Consider the following 25,466-nt stretch of genomic DNA (forward strand, 5'->3'; position numbering starts at 1 on the left):
AAATAGGGGGATCAAGAGTTTGAAGCAAGCCTCAGCTCTAAGCAACTCGTTGAGACCCTGTCTCTAAATAAAATACAAAATAGGGCTAGGGATGTGGCTTAGTAGTCAACAGACCTCAGTTCAATCCCCAGTACCATACCCCCACCAAAAAAAAAAAAAAAGAAAGAAAGAAAGAAAGAAAGAAAAAAAAAAAAAAACAGTACTCCACTTTTAATGGTAATCATGAAAACTTATTACCCAGGGATCAGATACAGTCAAAAGACAAGTTTTACTTAATATCCACAAAGTTTGGCTAATGTTTGGACTTATTAAAATATAAACAATTCACAAACTATTGTTTACTTAGTCACTTCAAAACTGGTTCTTTACGAGTCGGGTCCTTGTAGACATATGAATTTTTTACCTCAACTTTGGTGATTAACTTGCTGTAAAAACAGATGATTTGTAACTACAAATGCTTTTTGACTCAAGGTGGGATAATGTCCCAATAAACCCACTTTAATTTGCAAATACCCTAATGAAAATACATTTAATACACCTTACCAACTGAACATTACAACTTTGCATATCCTGACTTAAACATGCTAAGAACACTTCTGTTAGCATACAAGTGGGCAAAATCATCTGACAAAGCCTATTTTGCAGCAATTATGGAATAGCTTGTGTAATTTATTGAATACTGAAAGTGAAAAACAGAATGCTTGTTTTAGTATGATTCCATACCACATTAAGTTAAAAAAAAACACTAAGTAGAACTATCATTAAGTTTGGAACTGTATTTCTTGAATAATTATATGTTGCACACATATACATAAGCACATGTGTATATGGCTTTGGAAATCTTAATGCTCTGCTGGATTATTCCAATTTATGATTAAAATAAATGCAGTACCCTCCTTAACCCTCATTGTCTAGAAATGTATATTCCTCCCCAATAAAATTTTCACTTAACTGAACCTTGTTTATTTTTACTTTTTAAGTTAGGCATGTCAATTATGTTAGCACACAATTTAAGAATGATTTTTATTTTTGTAAAAGACAGTAACAGAGGAAAAGGAAAAGAGGGCTATGGGAGGAAAAGAATATATGACAGAGACTCTAAAAGGTCCACAAAGCCTGAAATACTTGCCAACTGGTCACTGACAGTGAGGACATCTATGTCCCATGTGAATGCTCACCAGAAGATGACCTCGATAGCATAAAATTTTAATGATCAAATGGACAAAATGGTTCATTCTATGATACCAGGCAGCCTTTCTCCAGTCACTACTGCCATTACCCAATGGGTTCCTGAAAAAAGTAGCCATGGTGGCACGACTGGAACTTGGGTTCAGCAACATGGCTTTCTACTCACCAAGGCTGATCTAGTTATAGCCACTAGTGAATATCCAATTGGCTAGCAGCAGAAACTAACAGAGTAACCAACATGGCATCAATGACCAGGGTCATTAGAAAATTACCTGTTAGCAAACAGATTAAATTGGACTGTTTCCATCATGGAAGGAACAGCTTTTTGTTCCCACTATAACAGATACTGTGGATACAGATCTGCCTCCCTGCATTCAAAGCTTCTGCCAAAACTACCATCTACAGACTTAGAAATTCCTATCTACCATCATGGTATTCCACATAGCATTGCTTCTGAATAAAGGAATCATTTCACAACAAATGAAGCACAACAATGAGTCCATGCTTATGGAATTCACTGGTCTTACAACATTCCCTTCTATCTTGAAGCAATTGGCTTGATAAAGAAGAGGACTGGCCCTTTGAAGATTCAATTACAGAACCAGCTAGGTAGCAATATCTTGCTGGGAAATGGTTCTCCAGGGAACTATATATGCTTTGAATAAAAATCTAATAAAAAAAAGGTGTTGTTTCTCTCATAAGTCAGGATACACAGCTCTAGGAATAAGAGAGGAAATGAGAGTGACACCATCACTATTACCCCTACTGAACCACTAGCAAAATTTTTGCTTCCTATCCCACCAACTAATGCACAACTAGTTCTACAGGTTTTAGTTTCAAGGAAAGGAATGCTTCTACCAGGAGACACAATGACCCCAGTGAACTCTAGTTTGAAACTACTACCTTTAGGGTTCCTATACCCCTGAATCAACAAGCAGAAAAAGTGTTACTGTAGTGGCTAAAGTGACTGATCCAAATTACCATGGGGAAATTCTGTTTCTTCACAATGGAGGTGAGGAAGAATATTCTGGATCATACAAGATTTCTTAGAGATCTCTAAGTACTACAATGCACTGTGATTAAAATCAATGGAAAACTACAACAACTCAATCCAGGCAAGACTCCTAATCACTCAGATTCTTCCAAAATGGTGTTTTATGTCTCTACATCAGATCTAAAACTACAATCATATGAGGTGTTTATTGAGGATGAAGGGAATACAGTATGTACTAGAAGAAGGTAGTTCAATATGCAGGTATGTATTCATATCTATATACAGAGACATTATTTCATCATTCATTCTCAGCACCTTCTGTGCTCTCCTTTATATCACAGAAGCTAAAGAGCACGAGATGAGAACTACATTTGTCAAACATCTTTGCCTCTGAAGATCTGAATATGATTTATATTTAGCTAATGTAAAGTACTACACAATATTTAGAAGGTGAAAGAGAAAAAAAAAGACTTCTTCTGATGGCAGTGAACAGACACATGGACTTTGATAGACATGAGGTTTTCACAGTGATCAACAAATGCTCTCTTGCCAGGTAGCCAGTTGGAACAACCAAGCAGCTATAACATTCAGCGGAGATGAACGTGAAGGCCAGGAATAGCCTTCTATTTCCACACCTCCAACTTTCTCAGTAAATTTACCAGTACCTAAATCCCATTACTAATTTATTTTTGCTTGAAGTAGCTGCAGTGGTTTGTTTTCCTCCACTAGTTGCATCTGATAATTTATAAAAATTAAAATATATGGTAAAAATTTAAAAATACATATATTGTATATTTGGACAGTAATCAGTACCAAGAAGAAAAATTAGGGAGGAATTATATTACGTGGGCAGGAATACGGGAGAATTTTAGATATAATTGCCTGGAAAGACCTTTAGGTGTCATTGAGAGGATGCTGAGGCAAGATCTCAGAACATGAGGAGGCAAGCCACACAAATATTCAGGCAGAAAGCCAATCGGCAAACACAGACACTGAGGTAGAAGAATGTGGCATGTTTGAAAAATAGCAGAGGCTAATGTGGCAAGTAGAACAAGGAAGAGAATGATGAGCAAAAGAGGACAGAAAGATAACTAAGTTCCAAGTCACAAAAAGTCTGGTAAGACAGAAGGACTTGGACTTTACCTCTGCATGAGACGGAAGCTACTCCTGAAAGGGAAAGTCAAAAAATGAAAGGATCTTATTTATGCAGGTTCTCTCTGGCTGCTAGTTGAGAATAGATTACAAATTAGAAGGCTACTTCCATAATCCAGGAAAGAGACATTGGTATTTTGCACCAGAATGGTAGCAGATGTGGTGAATAGTGTCAAAATCTTTATAAAGTTTAAATACAGAGCCACATGGATTTATTAGTGAGCAAGATAGAAGGCATGAACTTAAAAAGACAGGAACTCAGCAAGATTTTTGCCCTGAAAAGGATTAATGAAAATATTAAAGATCTTCCCTGTTCATGTGCCTTCAGTGACCTCTAAATGTTCCTGACAGAATATCTAAAGAATGCAGACTTCTCTGTTGGTTTGGCTCACTTAGGGGAACACAGTTATTTTACTTATCTCAAGGTGAATATCCTCCCTGTGGGGATCTGGCCAGTCTTGGGGAAATGAAGTGCAGCGCTAAGTCATGCAGGCTGTTAGAAAGGTACCTTGTTTTTCCCAACTTGTATTTAAGGGACCCCACTGGAAGAAAGACTTTGGATTCTCACTCATTGAGAAGATGCTCTGCCCAAGGACTTCCCATGGGGACCCTAAAAAGTTGACCCAGGTCTCCCCATCTACAAGACTTCAGAAGTTGGTATTGCCCTGATTTGGTGATGTATTCTCTTTATCTCTAGATTCTCTCTCCCTCCCTATCTATCCCCTCCTCTTTCTCTCTCTACTCCCCTCCCCTCCTCCATTCTCCCTCCCTCCTCCTTTGTCCCTTACCTCCCCACACCTTTCTCTCTGTCTCCATTTTTCTCAACTTTCACTTTTGCTTTCATTTTGCTGCAAAAATAAACATTACTGTGTATAAAGAAAGTGTCTTCATTTTCTATCAGATTCAAACTGCCAGATTCAGCAGCTGTACCTGGGCAACTGAAAAAAATGAAGATGCCATTAACAGATGCACAGTATATCATGGGAAGACTTGGAAAGAGATGTATATGGATATGTCTCCAATTAGACACATTTACTTTGAGATGCTAGGTTAGACATGTGAATGGAAACATAAAGAGGCAGCTGAACATACAGATGTGAGGATGAAATAGAAAGGTCAGGCTAGAAATGTAAACTGGGAGTCAGTAGATGGAATTTAAAACCTGTGTAGACAAATTCAGTTCTTGGCCCTGTGTTACTCCAATATTAAAGGGCTGATATTTATAAAATGAATGAATGGTGAATCCTGATTTGGGGGTTTCAATTTTCAGAATTAGTCTAGATAACCACTCAATGTAAAGACAGAATTACTATTTAAAAAGCAAAGAAGACACACAGGAAGTAAAAGTCATAACATAACTCACCAAAAAAAAAAAAAGCAAGAAGAGGAAACGGAGGATAAAATTGAAGAGTAAGTGTCTTAAATTCCTCACCTTTGATAAAAGGGAGCTAAGAAATACTGCTAACAGAGGAAAAGGGTAGTGGGGAACTTAAAGTTTAAGTGCACTAATGACTCCATATTTCAGAAGTGAAAAGTCAAAATGATAATGATAAAAGTTTAAATGACAATAAATCTGGAAAAACTGAAATGTATTTTTTAAAGATAAAATAATTAAAAATAAATTTATGGCAGTTGGCTCTAAAGACTAGGCTAAAGAAAAACCAAGGTAATCTCCTCTGCCATTTTAAGCTTTGTAAAGGGTATGTTGCTTCTACAACCATTAAAAAAAAGTGCAATAACTTTTTTGTAAAAGAGTACTGTATATAACAATCCTGAGGATTCATTTCTCAAAATTGCCAAGCTAAAGCTAGGCTTGTATCTTAATTTAAATGTTAATTACTAGTTGAATTCAAAGTTTAAAAAACACTATGTTCTTTCTCTCTTTTGTTATCAGTACTCTAGACTCTGGAGAACTGGTGCCTCATTATCTACACTTAAAATTCCTAGAGAAAGTAATTTTTATAAAAATGTTTTACTAGTTTGGATATAAACTGTTATTTCAGTTACAGAAAAAAAAAAAAAGGAGAACCTACTAAGTAAGGCTAATGGCTTTACCACATAGACATTTAATCATAACCACCTTATGAAGCCATTTGGAAAGATGGTTGTCTCTGAAGGCAACAAATATATATGATTAGTTTGTGGTTTCCTATCTTACAGGATACCCCACAAGTTTTTTGTTAAGTTCATACATAACAAAAATGAAGATTCTCAAAACAAAAGTGCTGATCATTGAACACAACATACTTTTTAAAGCATATTATATTTATATCACTAGAAAATACAACATTAACCTATGTAAATTTATGATTACACAAATGGTATGCCTTTACGCCATGTACAGACAGAGAAACAACATGTATCCCATTTGTTTACAAAAAAAAAATTGCTATATATATATATATATATATATATATATATATATATATACCAGTTAAATTGCTATAATGGACCATGAAAAAAAAAAAAAAAGAAAATTATACCATTATCTTCCTATCAATTATTAGTGAGAAAGACTGCAAATATGAACTTAATTTAGCTAGCCTGAACTAAGCTACTGTATCTAAATCCAAAAGAAAACCTAATGAGAAATTAATTGCACAAATTTGATAGTTTGCAAATATCAAGCTAGCACCAATGCTTATGTCTTATTCATAAGCATTATGACAGAAAAAAAGTGAATTATTTTATAAATCTATTCAAAGAACTTTCATCAAAATTATGGCAGTGTGCAGGCCCTGCCACCCGCACCATATCGAAGAAGAAAGGTCTGAGTGCAGAAGAAAAGAGAACCCACATGATGGAAATATTTTTTGAGACAAAAGATGTGTTTCAATTGAAAGACTTGGAGAAGACTGCTCCCAAAGAGAAAGGCATTATGGCTATGTCAGTAAAAGAAGTCCTTCAAAGCTTGAGTTGATGATGGTATGGTTGACTGTGAGAGGATCGGAACTTCTAATTACTATTGGGCTTTTCCAAGTAAAGCTCTTCATGCAAGGAAATGTAAGTTGGAGGTTCTGGAATCTCAGGTGTCTGAGGGAAGCCAAAAGCAGGCGACCTACAGAAGAGCATTGAGAAATCTAAAATTGGCCAACATGAGACGGAAGAGGGAACCATGCTAGCAAAAGAGCTTTCTTCACTTTGGGACCAAAGGGAAAAGCTTAAGGCAGAAGTAGAAAATACAAAGACGATGACCCACGTCAAGCAAATAAAATTGCTAAAGAAGCTGCTAACAGATAGACTGATAACATATTTGCAATAAAATCCTGGGCCAAAAGAAAATTTGGGTTTGAAGAAAATAAAATTGATAAAACTTTTGGAATTCCAGAAGACTTTGACTATATAGACTAAAATATTTAATGGTTATAGAGGATCTATAAGAAATGAACAGACACTTCACCGAAGATCTACAAGCAATCAACAGTTATATGAAAAAATGTTCAACATCTCTAGTAATAAGAGAAATGCAAATCAAAACCACCCTAAGATTCCATCTCACCCCAATTAGAATGGCGATTATCAAGAATACAAGCAACAATAGGTGTTGGAGAGGATGTGGGGGAAAAGGTACACTCATACATTGCTGGTGGGGTTGCAAATTAGTGCAGTCACTCTGGAAGGCAGTATGGAGATTCCTCAGAAAGCTTGGAATGAAACCACCATTTGACCCAGCTATCCCACTCCTTGGCCTATGCCCAAAGGACTTAAAATCAGCATACTACAGAGATACAGCCACATCAATGTTAATAGCTGCTCAATTCACAATAGCCAGATTGTGGAACCAACCTAGATGTCCTTCAATTGATGAATGGATAAAGAAACTGTGGCATATATATACAATGGAATATTACTCAGCCATAAAGAATGATAAAATTATGGCATTTGCAGGCAAATGGATGAAATTGGAGAATATCATGCTAAGTGAGATAAGCCAATCTCAAAAAACCAAAAGACGAATGATCTTGCTGATAAGCAGATGATGACACATAATAGGGGGTGGGAGGGGTTATTGTTAGGGTTAGGGTTAGGTTTGGGGTGAGGGTGAGGGTTAGGGAGGGTGGCAAGAATGAAAGAAGGAAGGACTGTATAGAGGGAAAAGAGGGGTGGGAGGTGTGGGGGGAAGGGAAAAAATAACAGAATGAATCAAACAACATTACCCTATGTAAATTTATGATTACACAAATGGTATGCCTTGACTCCCTGTACAAACAGAGAAACAACATGTGTCCCATTTGTTTACAATTAAAAAAAGAAAGAAAAAAAAAGATTGTGAATGTGTAAATTTTAAAATAAAATTTTCCGACTTCAAAAAAATTACTGCAAAATAGTATAGCACATATGCTTTTGAGAGTATAGTATTTTGGTACCTATGAATTATATTGTTTCCTCCATTCTATTAATACCAATAACAAGGGAAATAAAAATAGAAAAACAATAATAATGTTGATGATAATGCAGGAGGCAGGCAAAAAGTTGGACACTGACGAACAAGGGGGAAGCTGGCTTAGAAGTGCACAATGGAGGGTTGGGGTTGTAGCTCAGCAGTAGAGCGCTTGCCTAGCACATGTGAGGCACTGGGTTCAATCCTCAACACTACATAAAAATTAAAAAATAAAATAAAGGAATTGTGTCCATCTACAACTAAAAATATTTTTTTAAAGTGTCCAGTGCAAGTTAACTGAAAATAATGTGTACAACTTTAGGGAGATGGATGAGGAAAACATGCAACCAGGGAGACAAGAAATAGAATGAACTGGTCACACTAACTCTCAGAAAACAGGGGAAACAGTGTAATAAGTTACCTGATGATACAAAGGTGAAAGCAGACAGAAAAAAATATATTTGCCTCCCCTTATCTTAATTACTACGGAGTATGTAAGTAACTAGTTTTATCCCCAAAATACACTGCTTCCTCAAAAACCATAAAACGAAAAAGCATCTTATTTCAAAACCATTATATACATACACATTACTGCATATACAGGTGCATCTCTTCATTAACTCATTATAATCTAGTTTCCATAAAATGACACATTAAAAAGTCCTAGAAGTTACTTAAATTCCGAACTAGAAGAACGTCCAAATACTTTGAATATCTCCAGATTTCACAAACACATTATATACTTAAAATAGATTGTTTTATATATACACACACACACACACAGAGCAATTATTCATTCAAGTAACAATAATCATTTTTAAAAAGCACAAAGGAAAGTGTATTCTAGAATTTTCTGATCTGTTGCTTTATTAATACGTACTACTCATACAGAGCCTAGCCAAAATAACATTGTCAGCACTCTGCCCAGAGGAAAATTCAGGTGTCACCTTAAGTTCAATGAAAAATAAGAAATCACTGTTACCAAAATTCTCACAAAATATAAAACAAATCATTTAATATTAACTCTGAACCAACTGCTAGTATACATAATTCATAAAATCTGTGGGTCACAAACCCCAATACCTAGTGTTGCTTCATTGTCATTTATACATTCTTTTGTAGGACTCAAAACACATTCATTAAATATCATTTAACTCTAGTCATGTAGGAGCTACTGTCTAGAATCTGGACATACAGAAAACCATTAAACATCAATCCTGTCCTCAGGCAACTTGGAGCATAGCTAAGAGAAAGTGAAGTAAACCGACTAGTATAATGCAATGCAATGGGTCTCACAACAAAGGTATGTGTAGGACGTTACCTACACAGTGCACAGGGATTTTTAGACTTCTAAGAGCAGAGAGTGAGGGTTTTTAAAACAAACAAATAAATAAATAAATATATATATATATTTATATATAAATATTTATATATATATATGTATATAAACTTGCAAAGCCCCTCTATGTTAACTAAAAACAAATTATCAAAAGTAGAATATGGAAATAAATCTAAGCAGGATTAATTAATGGAGAACCTTTCATAAATCTTTATAGACTTAACTCATGCAGTCTATTTTAACCTTCTTTTCCCTTTTTTTGGTTGTTTTTGTTTTGTTTTGTTTTGTTTTTTGGTGATGGTGGGGTAAAGAAGGAGGTAATATTGTTTTGATATCTTTTTATTTGGTTTTAGACTTAGCCACAAGCAAAACTAGTTCACATTATTGCCCAGTAGATATATAAAGTCCTGAAAGAATAATGAACTAATATCAATTACTACAGAGTATATAACTTCAAAAATTCAAAATATTTGTATAAAAGGTATAGATTAGAAAGGTAATTTCCCAGCTTGAAAAATCAAATGAATTTTGGTTAGATACAGAGAAGAAAGTATTTATGAATGGTAGAACAAAACTTGAAGAAACATTTCCCTGAAGTCAAGGCAACCTGCACCAAGACCTCTCTTATTACACATTCATACTTACCCTCTTTTTCAAAAAAAAGAAAATAATCATTCCAAGTAAAATACAGAATTCATGTACTTTAAAGGAAAATATCAAAAGAGTACTTGAAATGATGACCAAACCAATAACAGCAGAACTCAGCATGAAGTCTGTGATCTTTAAATGCAGAATCTCAATAAAAGGCACCAAAGAATCTGAGAGAAATGGCATATTCCAGGTCCCAGACAACAAAGGTATAAGATGAGCCTAGGGTATCTTGCATTCCAAGAAACAAGAAAGCTGTTGAAGACTAATATGAGTTATATCAGGATAACTCAGGAGCTAACATTAAGTGGTTCCCACTAGCCAAAGATCCAGGGTGGCTGAGAGACAGGTATGAAGCAGTGGATCAACTAACCTATAAATTTCACTGCACCCAACAACTACAGAATATATGTTATTTTCAAATACACATATTTCCAGATCTGATCATATGCTGGACCAAAATAAAAGTCTCAGATAAATTCAATTTTATCATTAAGGAGAATGGATGGTGTCAAGATTAAGATGGGATGCAAGGGGGTTTCTGAATGGTATCAATGTTTCATTCCTTGACCCGGTGGTTGATTATACAAGGTCAACTGCCAGGCTTTTTAACAGTAAGCTGAACTCTACATTAATGTATTATACATCAATCTAAATGATTCATGTTCACAATAAAAAAAAATGTAATAATTCTAAGGAAAAAATAATTCAAAGAATGGGCACTGTAAGTATAGCTCAATAGTAGAGTACTAACCTGACAAACGAGGTCCTAGGTTCAATCACCAGCACTGCAAGAAAACGGGATGGGGGTGCATCAGGGGTGGGGGGACAGGGGGAGAGAGAGAGAGAGAGAGAGAGAAGGAGGAAGGGAGGGAAAAGCCCTTTAGAACTCAAAATCTAAATTAATGATAAAAATCACATTTTAGGAAAAACATTGACCTGCTAAATCTAATACAATATACTTAATATGCAAGATGACAGCTTACTTTTTTTTTTTTTTTTTTTTTAGTACTGAGGATTGAACTCTAGGGCACATTACTGCAAAACTATGTCACTACGCCATCTTAGTGAGACAAGGTCTCACTAAGCTGAAGCTGGCCTCAAACTTGCAAACCTCCCCGCTCAGCCTCCTGAGTTGCTGGAATGACACCACACCCAGCTAAATGTTCTTACATTATAGTAAATTGATACTGTAATTTCATCCTTTGGGTATATGTAAACCACTTTTTAAGTATGATCATCTCATAATACAGCTTTTCAGCAGTTTTGTTTGAGTAGAAGATAACTTGGGTCTTTTCATACTCATACTACAGAATTGAAAGTAAGGTGACAATATAAAAGCAGACAATAGAAAAGAATTAAACCTAAAGGTTGATAAAAGAATATTTTTATGCTCTTTTTAGCATATTTATAGATAATTTTTTGTTTCTCTTGCAGTACTGGGAACTGAATTCAGGGCCTTGCACACATTAGGCAAGCAGTTTACCACTAAGTTACATACCCAACCCACAAATAAATATAATTTTAGAATTTCAGACAAGCACTCAAAAAAAAAAATCTTATACTTATTATCTAAGGCAATGAATTTTAATTGTAAAATAAATAGGGTTTCATTAACTTTAGTTTCCCCTATATAACAGATTATTACTAAACACGATTATTTATTAATGTATTTTATTCGTTAATACTTTTATTTTAAGGATGGTAACTAACGTATCTTATACTTGTACAGTAGTACCCCTTATCCACAGTTTCAATTTCCAAGGTTTCAAATACCTCAATCAACTGTGGTCTAAAAATATAAATGAAAAATTCTAGAAGTAAACAATTCCTAAATTTTACTTTGTGTGGCATTCTGAATAGTGTGATGAAATCTCACACTGCCCACCCAGGACATGAATCCTTTCTTTACCCAATATACACACAGTATATAAGCTACCTATCCAACAGTTTCTTAGATGTCTCAGTTATCAGATTCACTATCATGATATCAAAGTGCTTATTTCAAGCAATCCTTTTTTACATTATTCAAAAACTGTTTTGTTTTGCAATTAGATAGTTTTTAATCTCTTACTATGCCTAATTTAGAAATTAAAATTTATCATGGGTATGTATTTATAGGAAAAAAACATACTATATGTTAGGTTTGGTATCATCCATGATTTCTAGGAATCCGCTGGGGGTCTTGCAACATATCCCCCAAGGATGAGGGGGACATTATATATAAAATAAACAGCCTATATTTGCTGAACTGACAATGGCAAATTATAAATATTTGGCGATAAGAACCTAAATAATCCAAATGACATATGAGCAACTTATTTAATAAAAAATACCAGAAACAAGACTTGTAGTTTCTACTCTCACCTGCCTCCCACAACCCCTCCTATAAAACCTCTCTAAGACCAGACACTGTTGAACCTTTGAACGAAAAGCAACAAGACTCAAAATATGGGTAATTTGTTTTTAAAAGCTTTGTTATGAACTTACCTGGCATAGATATTCTAATGTTTTTAAATAAATGGATAAACTTGGGAAATAAATACTAATTAGCACACTAGTTCTAAAACAGGAAAAGAGAAGGTAGACTCCATTTCTACCTCTAGTGCAACGCTGTTTCCTCTTCAGTGCACCCAAAATGCTTCTAGTACAGAACTGATCACCCAGAATTTCTAAATACTGGTTTATAAATCTGCCTCCTCTATTAGATCCAAAGTCCCATGATGACAGTTTACAACAACTGAGTGCCTGATATGCACCAAGCACTATCCTAACTCTGGAAAATCAAAGAGCACAAAACACAACAAGATCCACAACCTCATGAACTTTACATGAGATCATAGGCAGCTTTTCACAGGAAGTGATGTTTAAGTTGAGATCAAAAGGATGAGATGCAGTTAGCTAAGCAAAAAATGGTAAGAAATATAGCCTAAGCAGAAAATACAAATGAACTACAGGCAGGTCATTCATACATTCTGTATTTCCAGTAGTGTTACACCCTGCACAGTATATATTCCATTAGTGACAATGAAATGATAGGGGAATAAATGTGAGGAGAGGGAAGGACAGAAAAAAATTAAGTCAAAATAAGAGAAGCTCTATTTTATTCAAGTTTGTTTATTTGGGGTTTGACAATTCACATTTAAATTTACCACTTAGGGCTTTTTTAAAAAGTGAAAAATAAATCCAATGAGGGTCCGTTCAATAGCTGTTTCCATTGGTCACTACCAGTGTAGAAGAGAAGCAATTACTGCAGGTAAAATTTTGATGTTCCTCTGCTCTAGAACAAGAAAGTTCTCAAAAGAATAATGGCTGGGTACAGTGACCTATAAGCTCAGCTCAGGAGGCTGAAACAGCAGGATCACAAGTTCAAAGCCAGCCTCAGCAATTTAGCAAGGCCCTAAGCAACTTAATGAGACTGTCTGAAAATCAAAAATCAAAAAGGGCTAGGGATATGGCTCAGCAGCCTGTGGCTTCAGTCTCTGGTACCAAAAAAAAAAAAAAAAAAAAAAAATGATTAATGAATTGGATAGGTAAACTATTTCGGTCAATCACCTTACTTATCTGCCATTGTCTTCCTAAAACCATTTCTTGTACAACAGGTCCAAATGTTCATTGTAGCCACTAAATCAGCACTTAGCATAGTGTGAAAGATAATATCCTTAACATTCCCAACACACCCCTTGGGTTTTCACAGTAGTCAAGACTCAATTCCTAATTATGCAAACATGTTGTAACTATAAAGGGATGTAAATAGCAAGACTAATGTTTCTCCCTATAAAAAGAAGGGCATTTAAAAGTGGTGTGTGGAGGGAAGGTAGAGAAATTGGAAACCCTGTGCACTATAGGTGGAATGTAAATGTAAATGTACACAGCCCCTATGGAAAACAGTAAAGCAGTTTCTCAAAATATTGAAAATAGAATTACCATAGGATCCAGCAATTCTACCTCTTAGGTAAATACCCAAAAGACTTGAAAGCAGAGTTTCAAAGAGATAGTTGTACACACAGGTGATTCAAAGTAAAATGTAAAAGCAACTCATCACCAGGTGAACAAATAAGCAAAGTATACCTACAATAGAATATTATTGTGTTAAAAAGGAAGGAATTCTGGCATGCTATAACATATATATGAACCTTGTAGACAAAATAAGCCTATCATTAAAAATCCAGTACTGGATGATTCCACCTCTATGATGTTGCTAGAGTAGTGAAAATCATAAAGGCAGAAAGTACAATTGTGGTTGCCAGGAGTTTAGGGGAAGGGGTAAGTAGGAAGTTATTGCTTAGTGGGTACAGAGTTTCAGTTTTGCAAGATGAGAAGAGTTTTGGAGAAGGAAGGTACTGATTGTTGTTCAACGATATGGGTATATTGTTGGCCCTCCATATCTATAGGTCCCACATCCACAGTTTCAACTAACTGTAGACAGAAAATTGAGGGGAGAAGCTAGGGATGTGGTTCAGTGGTAAAGCACTCACCTAGCATGTGGGAGGCACTGGGTTCAATCCTCGGCATCACATAAAAATAAAATAAATAAAATAAAGGCATTGTGTCCATCTACAACTAAAAATATATTTTAAAAAAATTGGGAAGAAAATTGTCTGTATTGAGTATAGACATTTTTTCTTATTCCCTGAACAAGAGTACAACAATTATTTATTTAGCATGTATATTATGTTAGGTTTTAAAGGTCATCTAAATTTGATTTAAAGCATATAGGAGGATGTGCATTGGTCACATGTGAATACTATGCCGCTTTATATGAAGTACTTGAGTATCTGGGGGTCTAGAACCAATCTCCTGCAGATACTAATAAAATGACTGTTCTTCATACCACTGAACTGCACAACTAAAAATGATTATGATGGTAAATTTTATGTTATATGTATTTTACCACTATAAAAAAATCTAAAAATAAAGTGTGAAATTTTTCCTATTTAGAAATACCATAATAAAGAGGTCAGATTCAAGACACACCAACTTGCTTCAAAGATGACAAATTGGTCTGGTTCCATTTAGAGAGAAATTAATTACAGCAACAATGTGACCCCTTTCCATGATGTAGTTATTCATATTGCATCATTTAATCTTAATGATCTCTTCGCTCATTTGAGAGAAAATGAATCTGTCATTCCTGTTAACCGTTAAATCTCAAGTCTTTCAAGTAAATTTGACTATAACTTTGCTACTTAAGGACTGCCTATTAATTAAGTAGCTCTAGAACTCAAAATTTTAATGGAAAAAAAAGGATGTTTACATAAAATCCAATTACGAAATGTGATATGGTAAAGGTACATACACAAGGTCCTAAGCCAATAGTATATTTAGGACCTTAAATAACATGATTCCCCAATGCTATGACCAAATAGCTGTGTCCTCCCCAAAGTTCATATGTTAAAACCTTAATCCTCAATGTGATGATATCTCAAGATGGGGCCTTAGAGAAAGAATTGAATTTTGAAGGTGAAGCACTCGTGATAGGATTAATGCTCTTAAAAAGAAGATACACAGGGGGCTTGCTGCTTCTCTAAGTTTCTACCATGTGAGGACACAGCTAGAAGACCACTGTCTTAAAACCAGGAAGAGGGCCCTCATAGGAGCTTGACATGCTGGTGTCCTAATCTTAGATTTCCCAACCTTCAGAATTGTAAGAAACAAATTCCTGTGTTTAAGCTACCCCATCTATGGCAGTGTGCAGCAGCCCAAGAGACTAAGATAATCCCACACCCATTCATTCACTCTTAAGAAAAAAGAAAATTTGAAATAGTGTTTTAAAGACCAATATATTAAACCTCTTTGTTCAATTCAAAAACAAAGTAACAATTATAAATATTGTAAGTCATCTCAATGGAAAAGCAAGACAATTCCACTTAAAAAGATTATGATGAATATAAAGCAATAAGAAAGAGAAGAGTATGCTAGGATATTACCTTTTTTAGAAAAAAAAGTAAAATATTTAGGTACTATGGTGAATTACAACCATTTAAAGTATACATGTAAACAAGAACAAATGAAAGGGGGAAAAATGGAAAAGGGAGAAATAATGTCAGGGAAAAATGAAAATGCCCATAAACATCAAGTTATAGCCTAAAATTAAAAACTGGCTATGAACAGAGACTTGATGAATAAACTAGGCACAGAATAATATAAATAACCTTTAAAAGATTATAAATATTTGGCCTGGCAGGAGGGTGCACACCTGTTAGCCCAGCAGCTCAGGAGACTGAGGCAGGAGGATCATGAGTTCAAAGCCAGTCTCAGCAAAAGCAAGGCACTAAGCAACTCAGTGAGACCCTGTCTATAAATAAAATTCAAAGCAGGGCTGGGGATGTGGCTCAGTGATTGAGTGCACCTGAATTCAATTCCCAGTATCAAAAAAAAAAAAAAGATTATAAATATTTGTTAAGAGTTAGGATAACAAATCAGAACAAATTTTAAAAAATTTTAAAGAGTCAATAATTCAACTCTGCTGGTCTTTTAGCATCCTACAACTACTTATGTCACAACTACAAATTTAATTTGGAAAATCAAATAAGCACATTTAAATACAAAAAAAAATTTTTTGAGGGCTTTGCTAACTGCTTTCTATACATCATCACTAATCTTCACACACATCCTGAAAAGGGGGTATGATATTTGAAAAGTAGTGTTTAAAAAAAAAAAAAAAAAAAAAGAGGAAGGACAACTGGGTAGTAGAGGTCTCCTCACAGAAGTATACACCACTGTGAAATATTCCTGACAAAAGTAAATAAAAAGTGGAACATATTTATTTCAAATCTCTAGAACTAACAACAATTTTAAATGATACCATGGGGATACAATCTGCAAACTCCTGATATGGTAGACTACAAAACAACCAGAATTCAATAAATAAACTTCAAAGGAAAAAAAAAATGTAGGCAAATGTGGGGGTTTTTGCCACATCCCACGAGGATGAGAAAAGGGTTTACTGCCAAAGGACAATGTTGGCTATAAATTAATTAATTAGCCATAAACTTATCTAATCAATAAACACACTAGAGTCAATACTCTTTTCAAATGAGAGGGGATGTGCTGGATTGGGTCATACCAGACCTGGCCTCTAACAACATGGCCCCTAACTCCTCTCCTTTATTTATAGTCACACAGGTAAAGGGGCCTGACCTGGAAGGGCTTCTTCTGTGATGAACAGGATGAGGTGGAGTTGGGGAGCCAATTTGCTCAGGGAAACTATCATATAACCAGATAGGGAACCACTCCCACACAGCACCAAAAACTCCCCAGGTGATCGGGATTCGGTGGCTGCCAGTTCCTAGGAGACAGGCTTCTGTGTCTTAAGGCTCAACCTCGCCTGATTCTGCTAGATAAGGATGGCTCCCCACAGATGAAATCTCTGGATTTAAAGACACTCATAAGGAATAGTGAAACCACTGTAGTAAATGGACCTTACTTGAATCCCGAGAAATAAATTGTGTAAAAAAATTCTCAATTAGTATTATTTGAACACTGGATGAATATGTGATGTTGTTAACAATTTTTTCTTAATATTTTATAGGTGTGACATTTTTATAGGTTTATGACAACACCATAAATAGACATGCTCTGAACACTGGAGAGCTGATTTACTTGAACTTTAAAATGTTTTAAAGTGAAAAACTTATAAGCACAACAAAATTAATTGCAGTTCAATTAAGACAAATATTTTACTTCAAATTTTTGGCAAGAGTGGGGAGAATGAAAATAGAATATTTACTTAGTGCATTAAGAAATACTTGTCTATGAAGAAACATAGAAATAAAAAATGACCAGATGTAAAAACATTTTAAACATTTGTGAAAATAAAAACAAAGGGAAAACAACTATAAGGGCAATAATTATAAAATACAAATAATCTATGAAAGCATATAAAATCTGAGGACCACATTCATTCACTGAACATTTCTGAACACCTACTATGTGCCAAACACTGTTCTAAAAACTTAGGAACAATTAGAATAGGGTTTATCCTTGTACCACAGGCAAGAGGTGGGATGGAAGAGACCACCATAGAGCTGAAAACGGTATGAATCTTGACCTGAGTGGTAGTTACTTGTGTATACATATGTATACACAAAAATCCATTGAACTATACTTTAAAAGTTGTACACTTTAGAGTATGTAAATTGTATGTCGATTTTTTTTAATTCCATTTGTGTTGACATTCATTGTTACTAGCTTTTTATATACACTGCTTCATTTTAATTCAAAAACCTTTGAAACAAATTTCTGGCATAAATGAAAAATACTACATGTCTCTTTATGATGGCAAATATTTTATACAGTTCAAGAGGAGAAAACATATTAAGAACATTCCTGGGGCTGGGGTTGTGGCTCAGTGGTAGAGCGCCTGCCTAGCACACATGAGACACTGGGTTCGATTCTCAGCACCACATAAAAAAATAAATAAAATAGTTATATATAAAAAAAGAACATTCCCATTAATATACAAATACTCAAATCAGTGAGATCTTTTCTTCATCACTATGCAACACAAAAGAAATAATGTTTTTCAGGTGTTTCTTTTTCCATCAGTCACATAATTATGTGCCAGATATCAAATCAACCTACTATTTCTCCCTTTTTCTTTTCCTTTTGTGTGTGTGTGTGCATACACACCAGGATTTGAACCCAGGAGCCACGTAAGCACTGAGTCACATCCCCAGCCCTTTTTACTTTTTATTTTGAAACAGGGTCTCACTAAATTGCTTAGGACCTCACTAATTTGCTGAAGCTGGCTTTGAACTTGTGATCTTCTTGCCTCAGCCTCCTACATTTCACCACTACTTTCCTATCTTATCTAGTTATCTATCTTATTCATACCAAGTTCCAAAGGAGTAATGTGAACAGACTCATGAATGCTTGCAGATGGCAGGGGGTTGCAGTACAAGAGAAACCATTTTACAATGGGTAGCAAGCATGCTTTCTCTTTCCTCCACAAAAAGAAAAGTCTCTTTCAAGACTATTTGCTATACAAACATCCTTGAAAATAAAGTCTAGAACAAGCAGTTAAATCTTTATTTGCAAGATAAGCAGAAACAGAAGAGATTAACAGAGAATTGTCTTCCAAAAGTCTATGCATCCTTTTCTACTTCACTACTACCTGATATTACACCTGTAACATTTCTCCTTGTACTATATTATTGTTAAAAACAGATCAAATCACCAGTGATTCACAAGACATTCCTAAGAGACTTCACTTTTGCAAATATCTGAGAATTATGATAAGCAGAATCTTTTCTACCTGCTTTTAAACAATTTGAAGAAACTCTTTGTATATAAATCATACCTCATAAAGTCTCAGCTTAATTCCTGAATGCTTTCTGCACTGTAGTTAACCATTAACCAAAAGCTTCAGAATTATGAAATGAATCAAGAGACTGCTATAGAAAGTAACATACTTGTTAAATGGACCTGGAAAGCCACAATAGATAAGGAAATGTAAGAGAATCATCCCCCACATGCTATTCTTTAAGCCACCTCAGCCAAGGAAAGTTCCATATAGGCCTAAAAAAAGCATAGCAACTTTAAATTTTACTGTATTTTCTCTTCTCTCCAACCTCCTTGAGTTATACAACAATCTTGTGCCAGAACCACAAAAAAGTACAAAGTCTAAAAAGTTGATTGTGTGGTCTGCCTCTTTGAAAAAGGAGTATGAAGTTATTATTATATCATTATTTCATTTCAATCTTAGTTGTTTTTTTTAAACAAAGCCAGGTCAAGCATGGTAGCACACATCTATAATCCCAGCAATGTAGAAGGCTGCAACGGGAATATCACTAGCTTAAGGTCAGTCTCAGCAACTCAGCAATTTAGCAAGACCCTGTTTCAAAGTAAAAAATAAAAGGACTAGGGAATATAGCTTATGAATAAGCAAACCTGGGTTCAATCGCCAGTAAAAAAATAAATAAATAAAAAATAATGCCAGAACTCAAATATCAGAAAATTCATATTAATAATATCTTAAAAGATTCCAAGCTCTTTCTTGTTTCCACCCAAGAGCAATTTTTTTTAAGCATTTACAAACTACAATCAAGAACTGGGCTAGGATATTAAGGAGCATACCATAAGGAACACTAAAGATAATGCTGAAACTGACAAGTGAAAATTAAAAATTTTAAATTCAAATCCCTAATTTTCCCTTTTTAAGGACCTACTTCTAAAACAAATCAATTTGTAGCAGATATGTAGAAACCTAAAGAACACTGAGAATGTATGTCAAATTAACAAAACCAGCTCAAACTATCTGATGCCCTAAGACATGAAATAACATACCATTTGTATTTACTGTAGAACAGCAGTGCCATTCCAGCTCTTGATTACTTATCTACATTAAAAAGGAAATATAACCTGTTAAAAATTTAAGACACTACTCATTTGGCTCTGTTAAAATAGCAGATCCACATCTAAACTTTGTATATCACATGAAGACTCTCTGCAAAGATAAGAATTGAAGAAGTTGATGGGAAAGAAGGCATAACTGAGGTCCAGGGTGATAATAGGCTGTTTATTCAAAGGGCAGTATGTCTAAAGCATAGCAGGGAAGGAATGGTCCTAGATAAGACTGTGGAGATTGTCCAGTAATGAGTCTGGGTTTCACTACTGTGAAAGAAGGGAGTGTGCAAGGCAGGGACATGATCAATTTACATTCTAAGACATAATGCAATCTTCAAAAGCATCACTTCATGTACTCATTACAACACTACAAGGCAAGTAATTTTTTCATTGTAGTCCATCTTCAAAATGAGGACACTTGAGGTTCTAAGAAGTAAAGTAACTTGCTGGTGTTTCACTCTGCACTAGAGTCTCTGTATTATTCCTTAACATATCAAGCAGCTTTCCATGAGGTTTTTGTATCTATTGTCCTTTTCCTAAAATGCTTGCCTTCACTTCCTTTTCTCCTCTTTATCCATTTTACATTTCTTATAATACTTGCCACCTGACACATACACTGTTTATGATTTGCTTATCCCTAAATAGGATTTTAGCTCCATGATAAGAAGTACATTCCTTTGTTCAGTGAGATATTCCTAACAACTAGAAGAGTGCCTGGCACATAGTGGGTGCTCCTGAAGTGTTTGCAGAAGACACTGTCTTTAAGGAAAACACTGGGAACTGGTAGAGATAAGGAACTCTTTGTCATCAGTCAAGCAGGTTCTTTATGGTATAGTAAAGCAATAAGGTCATGAAGGTTTAATAAACTTCCCCAAAGACATCTCTAACAAAACAGGACTACATTCCTGATCTTCCAGTTCCAGAAACAATACAAGTTTCTACCAATGAACTACATAAATGAACCCAAGTTCATTTATGAGTTCATTATCATTTATGAACGATAAATTGCCATCTCTGTTGTTTGCATAAAAACTTCAATAGAACCATGTATCCTACAACAATGCAAAAGCTAAGTTCCTAAGAAATATCAAGCCATCAAAAATTATATTATAAAAACAATTGTTTGAGAGGGGAAAAAAAGCTAGAAAGTTTCAGATTCTATAAAAAGTGATTTTCTTCCACAGGTGTAAGTCTCTCAGTCTTTTTAATACATACTTAGAAAACTTAATCATCACTGAACAAAGCAAACACATGATTACATCTAGTTCTTATAGATGAGTACCTGAATTTTTTTCTCCAGCATCACCATCATGTTTCTTAATTCTGGGATTCTTAAACTTTTTAAAATCATTTTATCACCTAATTATTATCATGAAGTAAGCATAAAACCAAAGAAGTTGTGTTAACAACCAATACCATTTTCCTTTCCTTAGCTTCCAAGCAGATCAGCAATCTTGACTTGACTTTCAATAACTCAATGTTTATAAAGTATTCCCTCCATCATTCAATTTAGGTCCAACTCAAATTATAAAAACTAATCCTGTAAAAGCATTTGCTTGTACATTTCAGCAGGCAGCCCTTTGGCAAACCTACATGGATTTAATGAAATGCAAAGTGAGAAGAGAAGAAAATATTTAGTAAGACAAGACACTGAACAAATAAAGAAAAAATACTGTGTACATAGAAACATGAAACAGTTGGAATCTTTCAAATTTGGGGAAAAAAGCATGACTGAATTGTTAATAAATCATTTAGTGAAACTTACAATCTAATTCAGTAACCTTGAAGATATAGTGTAAAGATCATTTACACCAAAAGAGTATACGGGACACTAAAATATCTGACCAAAAGTTAACACAAAAACTGACTAAACTGTTCCTTAAAATTTTTTCTTTTCTAAATAGTCTTTGTTTTGGACTATATCAGAAACACTGAATTGACTAGGCATCGGAAAAACATTATGCTCAGAAAATTGAGGTAACATTCTAATTTCTCTGATATTTGCCCCATTAAGTAAAGTATCATCAGTAAATGAAGAACAATATATTTAAGAAAACACTAGGCTGGCAAAAAAGTTACTAAAAATTTCCTATTTTAAGTAGAACTATTCAAAGTTGTTAAAAACAATTATAGCTGTGGGCTGGGGATATAGCTCAGTTGGTAGCATGCTTGCCTTGTAAGCACAAGGCCCTGGGTTCAAACCTCAGCACCGCAAAAAAAAAAAAAAAAAAATACATATATATATATATATAGCAAATTAGATACTTTTACTTGTTAAAAGGTAACTCCCTTCACACAATAATAAATCTAGAAGAGAAGATAATTTATTTATAAAGTTTGTAAGGGGCTGAACTGAGGCACCTATCATTGTGGAAATAAAACCTCTGTCCCTAACCAGTACCTGTGTTGAAGTTGTCCAAGGTGAACAAAAGGGATAAAAGATACCCTACCCTATAGCCAATAGGTAAGATCAATGTACATATTTCTAACAATATTTACACCCTATCCTATAAAAAATAAACATGAGAAATAGTATAGAATTCAACAAAATCATTTTTAGATTGAAAAAATAAAGTTAGGAAATTATGTTAAAGCAGGCATCAAATTTTCCATCATTCTTTATTTGTAACCAAGTTGATATTTCTTTCTTTATTACATACAACTTTCTACTTGGTTCCAAGTCTTAAGCATAACCAGGTACCAGGTCTTTAGTATATGGACATATTTAGATATAAAATAGCTTTCTCATTTTTAAGGGTTATAATTTAAATAGTAAAATAAAAATAGAATCACTGTACTAGATATATAACAAGAATGGGTCAATATTCTCTTGTATTACAATGTTCTGTTTTTTTCACTTCATAAATTATTACATGTTTTTAAATATCAGAAAACTAAAATGCTTCACTTCTTCTTAGAGGGTTTTTTTTTTTTTAACTTTTAAAATTACCAATTCTTTATAAAATTCACTGACAAAGGGAAAGCTTTTAGTTCATCTTCCAGTTACTAAAACTGTTAGTCTGACTAATTAGATTCCTATAATTCACATTATAGGATAGTAAATAATGGGTACAAATAATAAATTGTTGCACATAATGATTTAAAAGATGTATTTAAAGTTTTTTTAAGTCCTTAAATTAACAGTGACACAGATCTTCATTAGTAATTTCATCATCCATCAGATCTCTAGGGCTAGGGAATTCTGAATTGACAGTATTAAATAAATCCTTCTATAATATTCTCCTCCCTAGATTTCTAAAACATCTTTCTTCCTACTTCTCTGGTCAGTACTTCACAGTCTCCATTACCCTCTGTGCTATCCAAAGATGGTTCCCCATAGCTCATCTTCTTCTCTCTTCTCATTCTGGACATCAGTTGCTACAACTGCCATCATAGGTTGATATTCCTAATCCTATGTCTGCTTAGCCTCATAAACCCAACAGCCTCCTGAGCAGCTCTACTTCTCAAACACACCACTCGACTTGTCCCAAAAGAAACTCATTTTCTTCATCCTAAAGTGAACTTTTTCATCTGTATTCTCCACAGTCTACTTACTGTTCTGGACTCTTACTGCTACTCTTTACCTTAAGCCTAAACATTTAAAACTTGGCCAAAAAAAAAAAAAAAAAAGTAAAAAGCTTTTTTGTCTTGTACCATCTATCATTTTTCAGAAAAACAAATATTATCATGTGACTCCCTTCTCAAAATAATTCAAAGGCTCCTCCTCATACCATAGTTTTTCCATTAAGCCTTTCCATGACCTGACACATCCAGTCACTTTTGTGCTCATCCCAAGATGTGATGAACTATTTGAAGCCCTCTCTTACTTGCAGTGCTCAGATCCTATACTGCTGTCTATGCCATAAAAATATTCTCCACTCTTCATTTTCCTAATGCCTACCTCTTATTCAAGACTTTACTCAAGCATTCTCCTTTCTGGGAAAAAGATAACCACTCCATACTGAGACAGATACTCCTTCACTAGGTTCCAGTAAGTACTGGATCCTAAAGTTTTTCACAAATCACAATTGTCTGGGTTCTTACTTTTTGCAGGGGAGGGGTCTATATTCTCCTTTGTGTTTCTAGCATGTGTCCTTTATTAAACTTTTTGTAACTACCCTGTAATTTCCACAAATAACAAAGCATGTTAGTTCTTACTCAATTTTGAACCCTTGGTAACATAATTCCTGGCACACAGCAAGCACTGAAAAAAGAATTCATTAAATGAATAAAAGAAAAAAGAAGAAAAAATTTCCTTAAAAGAAATTAAGTCTATATATTCAAAAACTTATTCAATTAAGAATATTAGGGCTGGAGAGATAGCTCAGTTGGTAGAGTGCTTGCCTTGCAAGCACAAGGCCCTGGGTTCAATCCCCAGCACCGCAAAAAAAAAAAAAAAAAAAAAAAGAATATTAGTGAAGACTGATAGAAAGCAACTAGTGTGTAAAGCAGAACAGGCTTCAGGCTTCATGGACACTTAATAAATGCCTCATTGTAATTATGGCAAATCTATAAAAGGCCAAAAGATCTGAGTTCAGTCAAAAAAAATTAGTTAATACTGTGTTATGAGATTAAAGAAGTATCACATACACTTAAAATCTACAGCAGTCATAGATTTTTGTTTTAACCTATCCAAATCCACCTCCCCTTTCTCTGATAACATGCACCTTGATCTTTGAGGAAAATCAACTTATGCAATCTTGATAACATGCCCTGGCCTAACAAAAAAAAAAAATCAAAATACCCAGGTTGGTCAATCAGGCCCTATTTATCTCACTCTGAGAAATCTGATTAATGAGCAGAGTTATCACTTAAATTAAAAATAATCAGAAATGATTTTTCTTTATAACAGAGTCTCCTTTATGGAGCCTCTTATTTTCTGCTCTCTAGATCCTGGAGCTGCTCAAATATCTATTCTTTCTAAAATTCACTTTTTCAGGTTTTAAAAGTATGAACCTTTTAGTCATGTAAATTATTTTGTTAATAAAAGCTTCCTACTGCTTTTTGTGAAGAATCCTAAATGAATACAGATACTATTTCAGTCATTTTAAATCAAAATAGGCTACCTTTGAATAAGGAAACAAAATGAAAGTTAATTTCAAAGTATTTTAAAATGAATTTACAAAAGGAAAATCATCGTCAAACCTAGAATGTAAAATACCATATATGCCATCATAAGAAAAGCTATAATAGCATAATATTCACTTATGTTTGCTAATGAGGTGTTTTATCCATTAAATAAAATCTATCATATAAGCATCAGATGCTTTTTTTTTTACAATCAAGTCTTCATTCGAATCATAAGGAGAAAAAAATCATCTTTCATAAGCAATGTAATCTCTACCTCAGACTTAGTTTGGATCCTATAGTTCAAGGTATTTCTTCTTCTGGAGCTCCCACTTCAGTTCTTCTTA

General features: G+C 34.4%; 1 protein-coding gene and 1 pseudogene across 5 annotated transcripts in view; one reads left to right on the forward strand and one right to left on the reverse strand.

Annotated features, from left to right (window-relative positions):
- Osbpl8 (oxysterol binding protein like 8) overlaps positions 1 to 25,466 on the reverse strand; it is a 169,020-nt gene that overhangs the window by 123,472 nt on the left and 20,082 nt on the right. The window lies entirely within an intron of this gene.
- Positions 2,336 to 6,685, forward strand: LOC124982948 (meiotic nuclear division protein 1 homolog; annotated as a pseudogene).

The sequence above is a fragment of the Sciurus carolinensis genome, chromosome 4 (genome assembly GCF_902686445.1).
Source record: "Sciurus carolinensis chromosome 4, mSciCar1.2, whole genome shotgun sequence".
Lineage (NCBI taxonomy): Eukaryota > Metazoa > Chordata > Mammalia > Rodentia > Sciuridae > Sciurus > Sciurus carolinensis.